The sequence below is a fragment of the Canis lupus genome, chromosome 1 (assembly GCF_003254725.2).
Source record: "Canis lupus dingo isolate Sandy chromosome 1, ASM325472v2, whole genome shotgun sequence".
Taxonomy (NCBI): Eukaryota; Metazoa; Chordata; class Mammalia; order Carnivora; family Canidae; genus Canis; species Canis lupus.
In genome coordinates this window covers 88012029-88029102 of record NC_064243.1, presented here as the reverse complement: position 1 = coordinate 88029102, position 17074 = coordinate 88012029, and the positions used below count along the sequence as shown (strand labels likewise).

The 17074-nt window shown below is 41.4% G+C and overlaps 1 protein-coding gene and 1 long non-coding RNA gene across 14 annotated transcripts in view; one reads left to right on the top strand and one right to left on the bottom strand.

Moving 5' to 3' along the window:
• The window catches only part of APBA1 (amyloid beta precursor protein binding family A member 1), a 197490-nt gene that overhangs the window by 79580 nt on the left and 100836 nt on the right, over positions 1 to 17074 (bottom strand). The window contains exon 1 of one of the 8 annotated variants that reach the window (XM_049092169.1): positions 3926 to 4020. The exons of the other annotated variants lie outside the window; for them this stretch is intronic. The gene's annotated coding sequence lies outside the window, so the exon portion shown is untranslated. Of the gene's footprint in view, positions 1 to 3925; positions 4021 to 17074 lie in introns of those variants that run through there. 8 annotated transcript variants of the gene reach the window in all.
• LOC112644748 (uncharacterized) overlaps positions 4069 to 17074 on the top strand; it is a 29234-nt gene continuing 16228 nt past the window's right edge. For 5 of the 6 annotated variants that reach the window (XR_007401186.1, XR_007401190.1, XR_007401187.1 and 2 more), the window contains exons 1-2: positions 4076 to 4134; positions 6757 to 6976. This is a non-coding gene — a long non-coding RNA (uncharacterized LOC112644748). Of the gene's footprint in view, positions 4135 to 6756; positions 6977 to 17074 lie in introns of all 6 variants that reach the window. The other variant, XR_003126706.3, reaches the window with a different exon arrangement.

The window sequence follows — 17074 nt, the reverse complement described above, 5'->3', positions numbered from 1 at the left end:
TACTGGTTAAGAACATACCTTGAGTGAGACAGCCTAGGTTCAAATTCAGTTCCAGCACTCACTAGTTATATGACCTTGAGCAAGTCACTTAACCTTACTCTGCCTCAGTTTCCTCTTCTCTAAATGGGGGGATTAGTAGCATCTACTTCATAAAGTCATTGGAGGATTAAATGAGTTAAGGTAGCATGAAGAATGGAATAAAATACATACTTGTCAATTATGGACTCGGGATGACAATGGTGTGTTGATGTAGCTTCACTGGCTGTAATAAGTGAACCAATCTGGTGTGGAGTATTGAAAGCTGGGGAGACTATGTATGTTTGAAACAGGGGCTATAGGGAAAAATATCTGTACTTTCCACTAAATTTTGCTGGGAACCTAAAACTGCTCTAAAATATACATGAAAAAAAATATATATTCCATTATTTATAAAAATATATATCATATAGGTAAAAGTATCACATAATAAAAAGTATAGATCTATAAATATGTAAATATAATATAAACATATATTACATAAAATATAGAAATATAATGTAAATATATAAAAATAATCTATCAGATATGAATATATAAATATTTCATGACTTAAAATTATCCAGCAGGGCTGCTCCACTTTAACAAAACTAACCCATCACCCCTCACTGAAGCTTAAGTGACATGTGGGTTGGCCACATCTCTGCCACTGTCCCATCACTGTCCTGATTCTAAGACCCAAGAGTCCAGGTGTGGGTGGCAGGAACCTGACTGGCACAAGGAATCACTTCCTGCCTCAAAAGCCACCCTGCGATGTGTGTGTATGGGCTGTTTCTGGAGCCTCTAACCAAGCCTGTATCGCACCCCAGGCTCCTGGCTTGCAAAGTGCCTGCTCAGATGTTGTAGCACTCAGCTCACATCTGCCCTGGTGACTTCCCAGCACCACAGCTAAGCCCCATTCTTTCAGCTTGCACTCCAGTGAGCTGTTGAGTTGTTCTGCTCGCCTACCTCACAGCAGCCCGCTTTAGCTTACAAAACGAAATCTCCCTGACCTTGTGCTACTCACAGCCATCCAGCTCCAACTCAGGAAGAGCACACCTGTGGGCAGGCAAGCTGTTGACAGTCTGTAATCATAAATTCTCACCACCCTTCCTCTTCTATACAGTGGGTCAACGAAGGGTAATTTGAAAGCATCTATCAAAATCACCCCTCTGAGAAATTTACACATTGCATTCATGCACAAGTATGTGAAATGACTTACGTACAATTCTATTTCAATTGCTAAAGCATAGTTTGTGTTCATAAAAGACTGGAAACAACTAAAATGTCCATCATTAGAAAGTTGGTAGAAGAGGGAGGGAATGTCTGGGTGGCTCAGAGGTTGAGCATCTGTCTCTGGCTTATGGCGTGATCTCAAGGTTCTGGGATCGAGTCCTGCATCGGGCTGCACACAGGGAGCCTGCTTCTCCCTCTGCCTGTATCTCTGCCTCTCTCTCTCTGTCTCTCATGAATAAATAAAAAAAATCTTTAAAAAAAAGTTATAGAGAGAATTCTACAAAACACAAAGAGGGCGATCTTTATGCACAGATAATAGAAAGAACCCCCTGATGTTAAATTAAAGCAAGCTCAGAAAGGTGTATGATGAATATCATCATCTATGTAGAGGAGGAAGGAAAAGAATACATATAAAAAAATCTCTGTAATGACAAAAAGGTAGTATCATTAGCTATTTCTTTTGGAGGGAGTAGGGGTGAGGAATGAGAACAGGGCGGATGGGGACTGGGATAGAATAGAAACTTCTCATTGTGTGCCTCTTCATACTTTTTGATGTTTGGACCATGAACCTATTTTTTTTTAATTTTTATTTATTTATGATAGTCACACACACACACACACAGAGAGAGAGAGAGAGAGAGAGGCAGAGACACAGGCAGAGGGAGAAGAAGGCTCCATGCACCGGGAGCCCGACATGGGATTCGATCCCGGGTCTCCAGGATCGCGCCCTGGACCAAAGGCAGGCGCTAAACTGCTGTGCCACCCAGGGATCCCTCATGAACCTATTTTTAAAAGACCTACACATGTAAAGAAAATAACCCGTTTTTCCTACCTTATGGGATGGTGACTGCTTTCTGAACTGTAAGGGCCTGGGAAAACTCATCTCTCTTCCTTGTTGGGGAGGGCTTTGAGGTAGGGCTGGTGAGCTGAGTCCCATAAAACCTTTCTCTTCTGTTACTGATGGAAATTTCTCACCACGTGTCAGGTTTCTTGCTGCCATGCTGGCACTCAACCTCTGTTTTTCTTTGAGCCTCACTATTGTGAGTGATGTCTTTGTGGGTAGATTGCAGGGGTGGGAGTGGTAAAGGGAACTTCCAGAGGTACTATACTTATATGAGAACTTTCAGTGCGGGTCATTGAAGCCTGCATTCCAGAAATCCCACATTATCAGCTCATGGATGAACAGAATTACAAAGTAGCAAAAATTCTGAACTGACAGAATTGGCAAAGCCCAAGCTCCTTATTTTATAGTTCGGGATACCAGGGAGTAGAGAGGTTACATGGCTCCTTCGACGTCACGCGTGTTAAGCTAGCCCTGGAGAGAAGCCCCTTGCTTAGTTTCTCTTCACATGCCATCCAGTTACAAGAGACAGATCTACTAAGTGAAAGAAAATAATTACAAAAAGATGCTTGGCTAAACAGTGTCGGAGCAAGGGAAAAGGATTAAAAATATTCCAACAGCCCAAAGCAAATGTACTCAACACACCATCCTTTCTACCCTCCAATACACTTGGCTTTCCAGTGTCCAGAATCCGCATGTCCTTTCTGAGAGAGCAAGTGGTACCTGCCATTTATACATGGCCACTGAATACCAAGTGTGGCAGAAATGGTGTGTTGCCACCAAAAACTCAAGCTCACTCTCCATCGTGTTGAACTATCGCCAAGAGCCACATTGGTAAGCCCTCCATATAATCTAGATGGGGCCATGACTAGATATATGGAGGTTCTCTCTGAGAGAATGAAGGTGGAAGTGTGGAGGACCTTTCTGGGCCAGCTCACCAAAGACATGAGATTGCCTTTTTCTTTCTTTTTGTTTTTGCCTTAAAGATTTTTTAAATTTATTTGACAGAGAGGGAGAGTGTGAGCACAAGCAGGGGGAAAGGCAGAGGGAGAGGAAGGAGCAGGCTCCCTGCTCAGCAGGGAGCTGAGGGACTCCATCCTAGGACCTGGGATCATGAACTGAGCCAAAGGCAGATGCTTAACCGACCGAGCCACCCGGGTGCCCTGTGAGATTGCCTTTTTCATGCACTCCTTCTTCATCAACTGGTTAAATACAGAAAAGTCTGAGACCTGTTAGGTAACAGAATCACAAGAAGGAAGTGGTCTGAATTCCTGAACTGAGTAGGAAGACACCTGCCTACTGCCCAGAAACAACCTGCATTGGATCGCCACTGTTAGTAAACTAACTTCCAATGTGTTACTACAGTAAAATTTTGGAATTTGCTTATGTTATTCTAATCAACCAGTGCACAGGGCTATTTCAGTGGGGCCTCAAAACAAGTCATTAAATCTCAACTTTAAAAAAGAATTACTGAGTAATGGGAGAAAAAAAATACTATTTCCGGTTTTAGTTCTGTGGGTTACCTCCAGAACTCTGCCTAATATGTCACAATTTACTGACTTAATTTAGGCGATATCTATTGACATCCTGCCATGAAAGATGATGAAAGGGTGAGAATTTAGCTTACTTAATATTTTTTCCTTCTGCTTCCCAACGTTTAATAATTATATTTTTCTTGATTATATTTGTAATTTTAAATATTAGCCTCTTAAAGAAAAGGCCTTTTAAGAGTAGTTTTAGCTCTACAATAAAATTGAGAATGAGGTAATGAGATTCCCCCAAAACTCCCTGCCCCCACATATGACAGCCTCCCTCATTATCCATATCACTCACCAGAATATGGTAAAGTTTTTATATTTTGTATTTTGCCTTGAAGTGCTTTATTTCTGCTCTTTACACTCAACTGATCATTGGACATAGAATTCTAGGGTCCTAATAATTTTTTTCCCTCATATTATGAAGTCATCACCCTTTGCATTCTAGCCTGTTCATGAGATCTTGTTAAAATGCAGATTCTGGGAGCACCTGGGTGGTGCAGTCAGGTAAGCATCTTACCCTTGATTTCAGCTCAGGTCGTGATCTCCGGGTCATGAGATCGGGGCCCTACCTCAGGCTCCATGCTGAGGGGGAGACTGCTTGAGATTGTCTTTCTCCTTTTCCCTTGTTCTCTCAAATAAGTAAATCTTTAAAAAATGCAGATTCTGATTCATGGGTCTCACTGGGATCTGAGGTTCTGCATTTCTAATAAACCCTTGGATGATGATCCTGCTACTAGCCTGAGGACCATGCTCAGCAGTGAGTTTCCAGCATTCAGTGATGCTGATGAGCAGTCTGGTTGGCCTAACTGATACCCTCTTGTCATTTTTTTCCTCTCTGGTATCTTTCAACATATTGTTCTTATTCTTAGTGTTTGGAAATTTTTGGAGGATGAGGCTTTACATTTTTTAAAAAATCACTGTCCTTGGCTCTTAATAGGCCATTTTAATCTGAAGATCTGTGTCTTTCTGAAGCTTTGGGGGAATGCTCTATTATTTCCTTGATAATTTCTTCCCCGTTGCCCCTGCCATTTTCTCTGGTTTTACTTTCTATTGGTCAGATGTTGGTTTTTTTTTTTTTTTCATTTTCCCAGCTTTATTGATATATAATCAACATATAACGACGTGTAAGTTTAAGGTATGGGATGCGTGATTTGTTACACTTCCACCATTGCAAAATGATCCCGACCATGGTGTTGGTTAATACCTCCATCACATCACATAGTTACTATTTCCGTTTTGTGGTGATAAGATTTCAGATCTACTCCTTTGGTAACTTTCAAGTATATCATGTAGTGTTATGAACTATAATCACTATGCTACACATTAGATCCTCAGAACTTATTCATCTTATAACTGCAAGTTTGTTCCTTCTGAACAACACCTCTCCCCAACACCCCCCACCAGCATCTGGTAACCACTGTTCATTTCTAGGAGTTCAGGTTTTTGTTTTTAGATTCTACATACAAGTGATACCATACAGTATTCGTCTTTCTCTGACTTATTTTACTGAGCATAGTGTCCTCATGGTCCAGCCATGTTGTCACAAATGACTGGATTTCTTTCTTACTCATGGCTGAATAATACTCCACTGTGTGTGTGTGTGTGTGTGTGTGTGTGTGTGTGTGTGTGTGTGTGAGACACCTTCTTGATCCATTCATCCACTGACAGACATTAGGTTGTTCCTATGTCTTGGCTACTGTGAATAATGCTGCAATAAGCACGGGGGTGCAGGTGTCTCTACAAGAGCCTGTTTTCATTTCCTTTGGAGAAATACCCAGAAGAGGAATTTTTGAACCGTATGATATTTATATTTTTGATTTTTTGAGGCACCTCCATATTATTTTTTAGAGTGGCTCTATTAGAGTTTTTGGATTGGTCCTCTACTTCTCTTTTTTTTTCCTCTACTATTTCCATTTCTCCTTTTGCTCTATGTTCTATTAATCATCCTCATCAAATTTTTCCCCAGGCCCTTCTACTGAAATTTTGGACAGCCTGTTGTTAATCTCTAAAAGCTTTTTCCTTTTATATTATCTGGTTTTTTAATATTATCTGATTTAATATTTTAAAATGGATATAATGAGCTCTTGGATCTCTCTGAGCATACTAATGAGAGCTGTTTTGTGTTTGAAGTTTTTTGGATTATCTTTGCTTCCTCTACAGTCAGTTTTTCTGTTTATTTTGGCCATCTTTTCTTTTATGCTGCTAGTCCCTCCCCACCCCCCACCCTTCCTCAACTTTTGGTGATTTCTATCTGTTCATATATAAGAATAAAGGATTAGGTAGATGGTGTGAGTTTTCCTTGATGTTGCTTATAATGGTTTCCCTAATTTACTCTGTTTAATAATGTCAACATATACTAATAGTTTACACAACTCACTTCTTATTGATGGCCATTAGGTTATTTCCATATTTTTTCTACACCATGTATTAATAAATAGTCTCATAAATATATATCCATATGGCCTGATACTGTTATTTCTATGGAATAAATTCCCAAAAGTAGATTGCTAGTTGAAAGTAATGCACATTATAAAACAACTTTTTACTATGGAAAATTTTGAACATATGGAAAACTAGAGAGAAGAGCATACTTATTCTCTTAATTTGATAGAGAGGGGGCAAAAACTTGCAGACATAGTAAAGGCCAGTCTTGATGCATTCATACCCCTACCCACTTGTACCTTCTTGGATTATGTTGAAGCAAATGCCAGACACCAAATCATCCAAACTAATACATGTTCAAATTTTAACAGATACTGCCAGGTATCTTCCCCCAAATCTTAGTAATTCCCTTTCAACTCCAAGGAGTTCCTATTTTTTCCACATGCAGCCATGGATTGACTTATTTCTCCTTCCCTTCCTACCTTCCTTCCTTCCTTCTTTCTTTTTTCAGAGGAAGAGAGCAGGCAGGAAACAGTAAACATTCCTCCCTTCCCAAGTTTTGAACCAACAGGAATGTATACATAAGCCACACAAATGGAGATTTAAAAATACCATCTGAAAAGCTGGATTGGATGATCTGCCTTTATATTTTTAGCCCAATTGTCTAATGCTTTACCTCTGCATTAGATATACGGACCCCTCCTAGTCACTAGAACATTGGCAAACCACAGGTGTCCTTCACAGGTGTCAAGCCTACCCAGGAAGCCAACCATAAGACTAGGAGCACAAAGGAATGAATGTTCAGTGCAGGCAGGCAGAGCTGGAAAAGAGGACCAAGAAGATGGTACCAATCCAACATACTCAGATTCCTTTCCCAAATTCATGCAATAGTTCTTCTGGAGAGGAGGGAATGAAGGGTAAGGAGAGCTCCACAGGTGTTGCTCCACAATGAATCATGACACAGGTGAGCTCTCCCAACAGATGTTTTATTTTATTATTTTTTTAAAAGATTTTATTTATTCATGAGAGAGAGAGAGAGAGAGAGAGAGTGAGAGAGAGGCAGAGACATAGGCAGAGGGAGAAGCAGGCTCCACGCAGGGAGCCCAACGCGTGACTCGATCCCGGGGCCTCCAGGATCACACCCTGGGCTGAAGGCAGTGCTAAACCGCTGAGCCACCCGGGCTGCCCCACAGATGTTTTAATAATATAATAATATATCCCATTTTCACCAATCTCAGGTGATGCTTTGAGTTACCCTGACAACTAATGAGGCGGCCTCTTTTTCATAAGCTTATTAGCCACTACATTTTCTTTTCGGTGAACTGCCCATTTTTCTACCAAATCTTGTTCTTATTCAGAGGAGGTTTTTAAAATATTAATGTTTTGACTGTCACACTGTTGCAAATATTTTCTCCTAGTGTATCACTTGTCTTTTGATTGGATTTATAGTTTCTCTTTCCATAAAGAAACTTCAAAATTTTATTTAGTAATACCACCTAGCAAAGAGGAGGACTGCCTTGTCATGATGAAATACAACAGAAGAATCTTGGGCATTCTAGGTTTATTGAAAATACTGTGAAAGCCCATTGAGAAGGGATGAAGCCTATTATTATTATTATTATTATTATTATTATTATTATTGCAGTAAAAGGCTATGCTATAATAGTTTTTGCCTTTTTGCCTTGGTTGACAAGGGTAATTTCATTAAAATCTACTAGTAGTTCCCCAGCTATGCGTATGTCATCTGGCCACTTACATGAGCAAAAAATTGAAAAATCAATTTAAATACTTTGGGAAGTGAATGAGGTCACTTCAAAATGATTTTAATCTACTGCACTAATTGCACCTGAAGTGCCTGCACACATTTCTCCAAATTTAAAATTCTAATTAGGGATTGACATCTTTAAAATATCTTGGTGATACACCCTGGAGGAGGTGGGAAATCTGTGCTGACTTTGCCTTCCTCATCAGGAGGTGAAAGGATTTGCTCATATCCCAATTCCTGGAATTTAAGGATAAGAAAGGTGCTTAGAGCTTTCCTGATCCAACCTCCCCCAATTGTTGAAGAGAGCAGACAAACTGAAATAGCTCTTCCACTGCTCTCTGGAGATCACCCCTAACTTCCTGTCCCACCTGCTTGTCTGGGTCAGGGCTCTGTGTTCTTCATCTCCAGAGTCCTTACATAAAATTCAGCAGTCACTTGGTATATTTCATCAAATCCTCCTTTTTTTTAAAAAAGATTTTATGGGGACGCCTGCATGGCTCAGCAGTTAACTATGTGCCTTCGGCTCAGAGCATGATCCTGGAGTCCCAGTATTGAGTCCCACATTGGGTTCCCTGCAGGGAGCCTGCTTCTTCCTCTGCTTATGTCTGTGCCCCTCTCTCTCTCTCTCTCTGTATCTTTCACGAATAAATTAAAGATATTATGTATTTATTCATGAGAGAAAGGCAGAGACATAGGCAGAGGGAGAGGTAGGCTCCCTATGGGGAGCCCGATGCAGGACTCAATCCTAGGATCTCGGGATCACGCCCTGAGCCAAAGGCAGACACTCAACCACTGAGCCACCCAAGCGCCCTGACACTCCACCTCTTTGACCTCTCCCCATGGATAATCTGACAGGCATCTCGAAAGTATGTCTAAAAACAGGTTTCTGATTTCTCCTTTTAGACCTGTTCCTTCCAGTCTTCCTGACTGCCTTTCTTTAAGCTTCTCAGGCAAAACTTTGGTGTCATCCTTGAATACCTTCTCTCTTATCTGATATCAAACTTGTCGGCAACCTTTGTTCTCTCTACCTTCAAAACAGATCAGCAACCAACCAGTGCTTCTTACTCCCGTCACTCCAACTAGCTTCTTTAACTTAGTAATATGCATTGAATTTCCTCCATAGCTTTTCATGGCTTGATAGCTCTTAATTTCTTTTTAAGCACTCAATCATATCCCATGGTCTGGATGTACCAGTTCATTTATTTATTCACCTACTGAAGGATGTCTTGGTTGCTTCCAAGTTTTGGCAATTCTGAATAAAGCTGCTGTAAACATCCATGCTCATGTTTTTGTGTGGACCTAATCTCTTAACTCCTTTTGGTAAATACAAAAAACACCAAAATTGCTGGATCATATGTATGGGAAGAATAGGTTTAGTTTTGTCAAGAAATTGCTAAGCTGCCTTCCAAGAAAATTTACATAATTTTAATTATGCTTAGTGCTTCCTTTCATTCTCAAAAATGTCTAGGTTTGGGTGATAAATTGAACGGTCACTCTACTTATAACAGATAATCTCTCCTGAATTACAGAAAAAAACCATTTCACTCCAGCATTTCTGTAGTTGCATTTCTTTGAACCAAACCAAAAGCAATCACGGATAGCAATTAATCTTCTGAGGACTACCCGGGAGGAGAGAGAGAGAGGGCAAGCAGAGTGGCTCTCATTTTCCTTGCAGGGAAAATAAGCACAGCGAGGGGAAGAAGCATCTGCGGGCCCCAGGCAGAGCAGGAGTGCAACCGGAATCTCTGCAAACTCCATTAAATGCGCCACCCTCTCTACACCAAGCTCTTCTTTTATTGTCCAATTAGTTAGGGTTCCTTAGTTTCTAAGAATGGCACTTGGGGGATTTAAAATGGAAGTGTGTCAGTCCTGAGAGGGGCAGTGGCCCGTAATTGGAGGGAGGTCCCTGACAGTTTTCCCAGCCTGGTTTGGGGGTGTCACTGGGATTTCCCTCGCTGGCCTGTCCTCCACAGCTTGCACCGTGCTCGGGGTTCTGATTTCTGTGTTGGCTCCCCACTCATAGGCAGAGCATATGGAGGTCTGGTAACCCTGAGAAAGTGGAGAATTATGGATCTGAGGAAGTACTTGATGTTGTACCCTGGTGCCTATCCAGGCTGCTCCACTGACTCGGCCAATGGGCTTCCAGAAGTAGCACTGTGCTAACACACACAGGCTCCCATCCAAAGTACCCAGATGGCATTTCCTATGTTCCGGGGGTTCTCCTATGCACTTCATTATTACTTAATTCTCATACTGACTCTATTAAATAGTTGTTATTCATCTTCATTTTATTATTTTTTAAAGATTTTATTTATTTACTTATGAGAGGCACAGAGAGAGAGAGAGGCAGAAACAGGCAGAGGGAGAAGCAGGCTCCTTATAGGGAGCCCAATGTGGACTCAATCCCAAGACCCTGGGGTCACAACCTGACCAAAGGCAGACACTCAACCACTGAGCCACCCAGGCATCCCTCATCTTCATTTTAATTTGCAGAGTCTGTGTTATTTCAGGATCTGGTCTTCATGAGCATTGCTTCAATGCGCCAGCAAGGTCTGACTTTCCCTTATTTAACCTAATGGGTTAATTGAATCTCTGTATTATTTCTTCCATTTGAGGGAGTATTTTACAAACAGTAAAAAAAGCCCATTAGTTTGGAGCCAAATAATTTGACATAAATTGCAGGCCTCTCAAACTCAATTTCCTTCTCTACAAAACAGGGGTAGATACAGTATTGGTATTTGTTGCAACAATAATACCAAAAGATGTTTACAAAGTGTAGAATCCTTGTATTTAGAAACTGCCATAGTGATACTAGCTTCTACTACTATTATTTTATTGTTACTGTTATTTTAAGGCTGAAATGGAACTTTCCCTTTGCGGTATCTATGAAAAGAATTTGTAAAATGGTACAAACAGTAGTGTTAGTATTTAAAGAACCTTTAAGGGTTCTTTTAAAATGCTGTAAAAGCATTGCTCACATGTCAACAGTCACCATGCAAATTACAAGTCATGCTTAAATATTCCTTATGGCACATTTACAAAGGATCTTTTCTTATCAACCCTTTGTTGGCCAAGTTCCTGTTACTATACAGAATGAAAAGTAATACAGAGTCAGTTAATTTAAATATTTTCTGTCCTTAGAAAAGGCTTTTTACCAGTTTATTATATTTATGTATATAACATACTTCCATGTGGTTAGGTTAAGGTAAATTTGTCTATGACAAATTTTATAAAAGAGGAGACTAATAAAATTAAATTCATGTGGAGAGTTTCCTGTTGAACATCCTGGCCAACACTCCCAGCTCCTGGCCAACCTTCCCAGCCTCCACTATAATTAGTAACCCTCAGGGCACCTTTTATAATGTACATGTGTAGGGAGTTCTCTATAATTTTGCATTTATGAAGATGATTTTTCCATGTCTCAAATCTTACCATTTTAACCCAGATGTGAAATTATTTTCAATGCTTAGAGAAAAAGAATTTGAAAACAGGATATTTAAATCAATTAATGTACCAATAAATGATCTCCACTATAGGGGCTTTTAAATGTCACAGAAGAGCCAGGTCAAAGTCATCACCTCTTCAAGGAAAAGAAAGGTATTTCAAAACTACCTCTGCTCTGGCTGGTGGGAGCCTATTCTTCTTTATTCCTCTTTAGTTAGTGACATTTCTCAAGTATTATGATCTTTGAAATTACACAAGAGCAGTTTACTCCTCAAAATTTACAATTTGGATCAAGAACTCTTCAGTTCTTCAGCTGGAGGAAGCGAGGGTGGCATTTGGATTTGGGGCTCTCATTTGTACTTTATGGCCTTGATTCCATTCATTATCATAAAAATCAGCATTTTTGCCTTTCAGGTTAACCCAGGAGACTTAGAAAATCCAAACTGTCTCTGACAGAGAGTTCACTACTGCAGCAGAGTGAGTTCTTACTCAGGGGTCATTCTCCTTGAGTGCTGTGAAATCACTACTAAAGACAGGTTGTGGGTTGCCTTTCCTGCCAACAATTCTGTTTCTCTAGGAATTGTTCCCACCCAGGGACTCTGGCAAAGGGATGGCCCAAGCTGCCATGGTTGAATGACAGGAGACCAGGAGAGCTGGAGTGAGTCAGAGGACCCAGAGAAGGATGCTCCCCAGTGGCTTCCAAGGTCACAGATCCATTCCCAGGGCCTGGTTGTCCTCATTCTGAGAGGTCTCTCTCTCTCTCTCTTTCTCTCTCTCTGGACATGACCAACTCCTCCCTAATCAGAATGAGCTTGGGTGGGTTGCTCATTCCTGGGGGTGGGGGGTGGGGGGGTGGGGGGGTGGGGGGGAGGTTTGAAGCCTTGTGAAGGATAATCTTATATAGTTTTTCCATGTTCAAAACACATCATAGGCAAAGAAAAAAACATTTGTACTTTTTTTCATATTATAAATCAGTGGTTCTTTTAAAATATGACATTAAGAAATAAACTGTAAGGAGCAAGAAAGAGCAAATGGCTTCAAATCAAAAACCATAAATCAGGACTTCGGATCTGTAAGGGGCTGCAAATGAAAGCAATCCAGTGTCCACCCACATGCTTTATAGCGTTATTCTGATAATAAAATGAGATAATGTATGTGGTAAAGCTTTTGTGATTTAAAAGTTTTGGACATACATTTATAATTACTTTTTTTAAAAACTACTTATTTTTCAATTCATTTGGTCGTTAAATTTATTATTTAAAAAAGTTATTTTTCACTGCTCATTTCCCACTGCTAGAAGACATTTTGGAATCTTGTGATAGTCTTTAGGTTAAGAACCAATTATTAGAGCACAGAAACCAGTTGAGAAGCTAAATTCAGCTGCTTAGGAGCAGAGGACCCTTCTTCCTCCCCTCTCCAACTCCATCATTGGCATGTTTTTCTCTTGAATAAAAGAAATCCCCAAGTGGGCTGTCCAGGGCAAGTATAAGGATTCTATAATATCTACATTATTGGGGACTTGGCTCTTTCTACCCTCTCAAGCTGCCATCTTTATGCCTTGATTCTCATCCTCATACTTTCAAGATGGCAGTCAAGAGTACCTGCCACCATGTCTATAGTTTGGACAGGCATATGGGGCAAGGCAAGAAGGGGTATATATCAGCCGAGTCAGCTCCTTTTCGAGAGTTTTTCTGAAATTCCTATCCAGTAATTTCCATTTATAGCTCCCTCACTTAAAATGCCTAACAATGACCACCTCTAGCTGTAAGGAAGGCTCAGAACCATAGACTTTGTTGCTATTGCTTGGTTTTTGTGGTGGTTGTTTCTAAGCTAGACATCTTAGCAATATCCTGAGAGAAACAAAGCTCCACAGCCTTGGTCAGGGTCACTGATTGCAGGGCTGGAGTGAGATCCAAGTTTTCTTCATCCCTGGTTAAGTGATTTACTCATAGGCTGCCCCGTGGTTTGGTTTCAAATGCAATCACTATGTGAGGTTCCTACCAACCCAAGAGCTGGGATTAGTCATGTGGTTGGCAGAATAATGGCCCCCAAACGTGTCCATGCCCTCCTAATCCCTGGAACTTGTACAGATGCTCCCTTGCATGAAGAGACGTTGCAGATGTGATCAAAGGGGTGGAACTGGAGATGGGAAGATTATCTTGGGTTATTTAGGTGGGCTCAGCCTAATCACATGAGGTCTTAAAAGCAGACCATCTTTCCTAGTTGTGTCACAGAGATGAGATTGAAGAAGGATGAGAGATTTGGAGCATGAGAAGGACTTGACTCTCCTCCCTGTTGCTGACCTAAAAGCTGGTGATGGGGGGTGGACATGAGCCAAGGAATGCAAGTGGCCTCTAAAAGCCAGAATGGCCAGCATGGAAAGTGGGACCTCAGTCCAACAACCCTGATAACTGAATTCTGCTACAACCTGAATAAGCAAAGAAATGGATCCTCCTCTAGGCTGCTAGAAGGGAGCAGAGCCCTGTAGACACCTTGGTTCCAGCTCCGTGGGACCTGCATCTGCTTCTGACTTACTGAATTGTAAGGTGATACATTCTATTGTTTTAAGTCACTAAATTTGTGATAATGTTATGGCAGCAAGAGAAAACTAATGCAAGTGGATGGATAGAGGCTGCGAACTCTTTTATACTATTTTTCATATTTTATAGTGAGCTCAAAAATGACACGTCTCCTTCCCTGCACAGGACAATGTCTGACACATGAGCAGGTGGAAACTATCACAAGGTGAAAGGTGGTTAGGATGCCTGAGATCCCAGGCATTGGAAAAGCCATGTTTTATCAATAATATGGACATAAGATGCAATCTTCCCTTTGCATAACCTCTGAAGTTCATGGGTGGGATCAGGGCTGGGGCTTGGGGGGTTAAATTAAATGAATGCAGCTGTTGGTGTGTGACGGGGGAGGACTGTTGGGGCTGTGGCACGAACTGGACCATGCAAGTCATGTGCAGAGATCTTCAAATGCAACTGGAGTCACAACACACAGCACCAGCCCAGTGATACCTGCCTAACAGGGCCACATTCCACCCCTGCGTGACCACAAGTTTCTGCTAAAGGCCACCAGAGAGAGAAGGAAGCAATGAGAACATGAGGGAAGAAAGGGATAAAATGAGTAAGTCCATGGAATGAGGTAAGAAATAGGGAGAAGGAAGGTATGAGGTAAGAAATCAAACCCCGAGGAGAAAGCACAAGGTCATGTGCTGTTGGAGGCCACCAAGTGCCACCAGCCTTTGGCCGTCAGTGCCTTCAGGGCCACATAGAACATCCCGCTGGGCATTGGTGCCTCCCCTCCTCCCCTGAAAGCCATTTGGTTCTTCTCTTTGAGGCAAACAAGGTCATTTGCCTTCAGATCTCATCCAGAGTAGAAGTAGCTGACATCTCTTTTTTTACAGCAGCTGCTGAAGCAGCAAGACAGCTGAAGGCCCGGAATGCCCAGGGCGTTGGTAAGCAGACCTCTCACAAGCAGAGCACAGACGGAGACAGGGCTTGTCTTCACAGTGGGCAAGGTGAAAGAGCAGACAGGGAAATCACAGGGACAAAACTCAGATGTCTACAGAAGCCAGCCAGATGGAGGGGAAAGCAAACCCTAACAGTTCCGGGGGCACCAGGGTGGCTCAGCGGTTGAGCATCTGCCTTCAGCTCAGGTCGTGATCCCAGGGTCCTGGGATGGAGTCCCACATCAGGCTCCCCACAGGGAGCCTGCTTCTCCCTCTGCCTATGTCTCTGCCTCTCTCTGTCTCTCATGAATAAATAAATAAAATCTTAAAAATAATAATTATATATTAAAAATAATAATTATATATTAAAAAACCCCTAAGAGTTCTGGAGCAGAGTGAGGACCCACACCCAGGGGTGGCTTTAAACCTCATCTTTAAAGCAACGCGCAGGGGCAGCCCGTTGGCCCAGCAGTTTAGCGCCACCTTCAGCCTGGAGTGTGGTCCTGGAGACTCAGGATCGAGTCCCACGTCGGGCTCCCTGCATGGAGCCTGCTTCTCCCTCTGCCTGTGTCTCTGCCTCTGTGTGTGTGTGTCTGTCTGTCTGTCTGTCTGTCATGAATAAATAAATAAAATCTTTAAAAAAAAATAAAGCAATGCGCAGATAAGATTAGTGGGAGCAGGCTGCTGGTCACCCTGCTAGGCAGCGGGGTTCGGGGAGGCCCATGTCTTTCCTGTCATTGTCCAAACACTCAGTGCGGTGCCTGGGACACGGTAGGTGCTTACAATTGTGTTGGCTTAGTTAAGGAAACAATACTGTCAAGGGTAATTGGAACCCAAAGTGGGTCTGCACCTTTTGCCCTCCTGAATCCTGCAATTCCCTCACCTAAGGGTGTCTAAACCCCGCACGATTTCACTTTCTGCCACCTTGGTCCAGTGAGTCATCAACCTCACACCCTGTCAGCGGTCACGACGTCGTCTACAAATCTGAATTCCTGAGTTCTTTTTACAACTTTTCATAAACCTGTTCAGTGCTCTGGGGCCTCACTGGCCTGTAAGTGACCTCTCGTGGTAAAAGAGGGTAACTGCACAGCTAAGTCCCTTTTAAATCCAAACCAAGTCCATTCACATCAAGTCAGCCCATAGTTATAAAGTGAGTGGAAGGAGAGAAAGTCAGGGTAGAGGATTTTTGAAATAAGGCTCTAAGTTTAAAAAAACAAAACAAAAAAAGAATACCTGGAAGTAGTCCAGATGTCAACATGGAAAGGAGACTTAGATTAAGATGTAAAGGATATAATTTTCTATAACTTTCTATATAATTTTTTAAATAACTTGATTCCCAGGATTGCTGCAAAAATTGGAACTGAGTTTTTCCATCACATATTAGGCTTTAGATTCTAAATATCTGGCATCAGATCAGGAATCTGCTATGCGTAAGATGAACTTAAGGCATATCATTTATAAGTCTCTGAGACTCAGTCTCCACATCCAAAAAAATGGGAATAATAATAGTTATACCTGCTGCACTGATTTGGTTGTTATTAAGTTCCAATTAGGTGAGGCATGTACAGTGTTTTCTCTATGGACCTTGGGATCTTCGGTTTATGATATACTCTCATCATTAATCTTCAAATGGTCTGCTTTTATTTATTTAGCCACTTATTTTTAAATGTCATAAGCTGTACCTGTAACCATAAAGTGTCACACAGATATTAATTTCTCAGGGATTAAGGAATAAAAATAAACTCTGTGACCAATGATGGAGCTTTGTCCACCAGCCATCCTGTCGATAATATTAAATGGTTCAGATTGATTTCTTCTTCCTTTCCTTTTGAGCACTCTCTGAAATTCTCTTTCTTTTCATGTTTCTCGATTCAACTTGGGATATTCATTTGTTTTATCTTATTTTTATCTTTCTATAGCTGGCTTATTCCCACATTGTTTTATAAACGGCCTTCAATTAATTTATGACTGTAGGTTCTTATTGGGAATTCACGTGCATGGTGGTCAGTCAGATAACCTTTAAGTCATTTGTTGTGCAAATTATGTACTGAGGTCCTGTTATATGTGTGTCATTGTGCTAAACACTAGGAATATAAAGTGAATAAAACAGACAAGATACTTGCCCTTGTGGATTTTATATTGGGGAGTAATTAAATGTATGCTGTGAGCTCTGAGACAGTTGTAAGGGGAAAAAACAAGAGCGAAGATACAGAGAGGATGGGAGAGTGAGTATGCAGTTAGTTACCTAAAGGAAAAACATTCCAGAGTGAGTAGCATATTCAAAGGTCCTGAGGCAGGAGCAAGGAGGTGCATTTTACTGCCCTTCACCGTGTATAAATAATTTATTGGCCATCTCACAGATCTGTAAATATACTCCATCACAATGTATACATATA